Here is a 4,217-nt window from a genome sequence, read left to right as displayed (position 1 = left end):
GGCAGGGGAAGAAGCAGCGACATGCTGCAGAGCTGTGGGGATACCTCCATTTGTCCACCTTCTGAGGGAGAAATATTCTTAGTACCCTCTTCCTAGAGGGGCCTCTGATCTGAAATTTTATATTTATTCTCTTTTGCTACCTAGAAGAGCTGGGGTCCCTCTTCCCCAGCACCTCAGACCCACAGTACTAGCACACACAGTGTGCACAAGCGCACTCACTGCCCTGCACACTCACAGCTCTCTTCACAGCCTCACACTCGTGCCTGTACCAGAGCTCGTTTTTGGTACCACTCGTCCTGGTGCCTGTGCCTCTTTATGCTTGCATCTTCCTTCCCCCGTCCCACTCAGGTACCTTGAGGCCCTGGGTGCTCTCATGCTGGTTGTCCACAGCTGCTCTCTCTCCTTTAATTTGTGCCAACAGGGCAGAGTGCCTGTGTGGTGGTGTCTGATTCCCTGGGAGCCCCTAAGGGCCATGAGTGGGGCACGAGGACTCTCCCAGTGGATGGTCCTATGCCCCTGGGGGTGTGCTAGGCTTGCTGGTGTCTCATTTTCCTGCTGGCTTTTGTTTTCCCCAGCTGCCCTCTGGGTGGTTTTCCAGAATCTGCCTCTGCAGGCCCCCATCACTTGGCTCCTGTGTTGGCCTCAGCCCCTGCTGAGGCAACACACAGATGCTGGTGCTGTGGTGTGGGGCACGGGTGTGTGGCTGCTGTGGTGGTTCAGGGAGGCACTGCCTGCTAGGCACTGGGGTTTGTGTGTCTCCTCCCTCACACCTCTTCCCCCACTCTCTGTGCTGTTGTTTTGTTTGCACGGTGCTGATGCTTTGCTCTTGGGTGGGCTTCTTTCTTCTTTCCAAGCCTTTGGTTTTGGGGTGTATTGTTTTTTCTTTCTCCCCGCCCTGCATAAACAGACACAGCCGTTGGCAGCTGGTCCGATGCCTGCTCCGAGGGTGTGTTGAGGAGGTTCAGCTCTCAGAGCTGTGCTTCCCTCTGATCTTGGCCTCCAGCCTGCAGAAACCCCTCCAGACTCAAGAACAAGGTCTTGCCCTGGGTGAGCAAGGTGTGAAGGATGCTACTGGGCTTTTGTGGGCAGGGCTTGGTGCAGGGCTGACAGAGATGCCAGGGCAGCATGCTGAGGAGCTGCTGCCGATGGATGCAGTACCTCACAGCTTGACAGCAGCCCTTTGCTAGGGTCTTGAACACTCCCTTCTCCAGGGGGCTCCAGGCTGGCTCTAGTCCCTCTCCAGAGCCTCCCCTTGTGGGTAGAGTCTCTTTGCCTGTTTTTCCTAGTGTAGCGTCATACTGTGTAACTTTTCTTCTCAGTCTTGTGCGCTCAGTGTCTTGTGGGGGGGAGGAGGGAGGGAAGGGGAGAGGTTTGTAGATGTAGGTTTTTAGGTTTTTTTGAGGGCTTACAGAGCCCAGGCCTCCTGTTTTAATTTTGTCTTGTGTCCTTGTCTGTCCGGTGTTTTTTGGCTCCCCCAAGGGTGTGAGGCAGAGAATAGCCTAGTTTCCTGCACTGTGCCCCCCTCAGATCCCACTGGCTGTCCTCAGCCTGCTATCTGGTTTTTGAGTTTGGTTTGTGTTGTTCTCCCACCCTAGTCAGTGAGGGCTCTTAACTGGGCTGTAGGAGAGCAAACTTCTGTCCAGGAGGGGAACTCCTGGTCATATGCTTACAGCAAGATATGCAGCCAAGAAGCTGCCTGGGGTCTCTGCTCCCCTCCCCAAACCCCTGTTTCTGCAGAGGGCCTGCAGCTTGCAGCTGGGGCCAGCAAGGGCATCAGCTCGAGCCTGGAGGCTCCAAAGCCTGTGAAAGGGAGCTGCAGGCCTCTCTGGTAGCTGTGTAGGTTGGTTTTTGTGCCCTGGCTAGAGCTGCTGCCTACATGATCTCCTTGTTTCACACCTCAAACAGTTGTGGAGCTGGATGCCACCCTCTGGTGGAGAGGTGGGACTCAGTATTTCACTGCAGTATTTTGCTTGATACCTGTGCAAACAGGCTGGTGCTGAGATCAGGAGCCTCCTCTGAGCCTGCAGGGTGTTTATCTTCCGTCTTGAAGGTGGTGGTGGGGTCCTTGCATTTGCTTTCTTCAGCTGCTGCATTGCTGCATTTCTTCAGTTCTGCTGTGTTGCTGAGGGCTTGCCCCTACAGGGGCTGCCAGCTCTTGCCTCACAGACAGCACTTGAGTTCAGGGGCTCACTGAGTGAGCTCCTCTGGCTCTGAGTCTGCTGGTGGCCTGCCTGTGGGACAACACAGCCACTTGGGCAGTGGGGGAGGCGTTGCCCCTTCAGGCTCTACCCCATCTTCCCTGAATCCTGGCATGCTAGTCAGGGGACAAAACCTACTCATGCTGAAGCAGCTGGTGCTGCTGGTGCTGGGAAGAACCAGCCTCCCTCTGCTTTTGGTCAAGGCAAACTTAAATGCAAAACAGAGGAGAAATGGAGGGGTGGCAAAGGGGTGCCCAGTGCCTCACCAGACACTTTTTCTTCATAGTATTAGGCTGTCAGCAGAAGTTGAGGGGGAGCAATGGAATCAAGAAGAGCAGAGTCCTCTCCTGGTGGGCACAGTGCCTGCCCTCTGCACTCCTGCTCACCTCCAGCAGTATTCGCTCTGGGACCTTGAGCTAACCCCACTTTCAGTGTCCCAGCTCCAGACTGTTAATCTGTAACTAATGTGGGGTTTTTTCTGAAATTTTCAAACTTATGTATATTTTAAGATCAGAAATAAACTATTTTAAAAGTAGGTGGTGATGGCTATATTGTTCTCTCTGTTGGTTAAGACCTGAACCAGACTGGTTCTGAGCAAGTGAGGGAGCAGAACCTCTTGTGGTACAATGTCCCAAGTTTGCTGAACTGTGCATGTGACCCATTAGCTGTACCAGGCAGTGTGTGGCCTGTAAGCTTTCCAGGAGGATGTGAAATCTTTGGTTGTGCTGAGCACCCATTTTAGCAGCAGCATGGTTCAAAGTGTTTGAGCATATCAAGTCATCTGTGTTGGAGAAGAGGCACAGTCCCATGCAAGGAGTGATGTGAGGGATGAGTGGTGTTTTACTTTTGTAATCATGTGCAAGCTCTGGAAACTGCTCTCTGGGTCCAAATGTATATACTGTCAGCTCAAAGGTTAGACTGACCCTGCAGACCAGAATCCAGTGTTCACAGCATCACTTATGTCACTTTTGACTTGGAATCTGACAGTGGCTTAAAAAAAAAGGGCATATTATTTAATCAGGCAGCTTTGAAAAACAATGTGGGCAATTTTCCCATCACTTAAGGCTGTAAGGGCTAGGCTTGTCAAAACCTTTGTAAGGAAGCCTGTTATGCTGTAAAGCAGCCTTGGAGCTCGTACAATCTTGCCGACCCCATTTCAAGTATTTTGCTGGCTGTCCTGTCTGATCTGTGTCTTAGCAAAGACCTCCATGTGCTGATGTAGAGTAGGATGAGGTGTAGATAATTCTTAGAATATTTGTTGGTTTCCTTGAAGCCCCAGCTCTCAGTATCATGTGAGAGTATCAGTTCTCCATTTCAGAAACAGAGTTGCATGGGAACATGTAATTTACCCCCTCTCTGGAGTTCGTAAGAGTTTTACAATTCTAGTGTCAGTGTTTTGTGGCTTTATTTTGTGGGGGGAGGGAGGATTGGGGTTGGTTGGACATATCTCAGACTATGAGAGAGAGCAAGTTCCTGTAGGATGCCAATATGGACATCCAAGAGTCCTTCCTTTTCACGTTGAGCGGTGCCGTGGCCGTCGGAGGGTTGTGATGAGCTCTCCTCCATCTCTTGTGCCCTTCTGACCTAGGTGTATGCAAAGTGTAACCCAATAAGAGTTTCTTGTTTCTTTGTGGCCATTATTAATGATTTATATTTTTTTTTCTGTGTTCCCTTGGGAAGCAGCTGCTGCCACAATTTAATCTTCCAGCCTAATCCGAGCCTTGAAACACGATCTCCCTTCCCGATAGCTCCAGCGAGGGCCACTGGGCTGAGCAGTGACACCCGCAGCGCTGGTGCCGGGCTCCCTGCAGACGGGCTCTAGCCTAGTCCTTTCCCTCCTGGGCAGAGGGGAGGCCCGGGGGGGACAGCAAATGTGCCACTGAGCGGCCAGACCAGCAGGGGGAAAACCAGACCCCGCCGGGAGGGCGAGGGCCGGGGGCTGCTGCTGCCTCCTGCCGGCGCTGCGGGCTCCCGTCGGGGCTCCGAGCTCCTGCCGGCTCCGGCCGCCGGGGGGGGGCT

This window comes from Chaetura pelagica, unplaced genomic scaffold, assembly GCF_000747805.2.
Source record: "Chaetura pelagica isolate M959 unplaced genomic scaffold, ChaPel_1.0 scaffold511, whole genome shotgun sequence".
Lineage (NCBI taxonomy): Eukaryota > Metazoa > Chordata > Aves > Apodiformes > Apodidae > Chaetura > Chaetura pelagica.
This window is presented reverse-complemented; position numbering follows the sequence as displayed.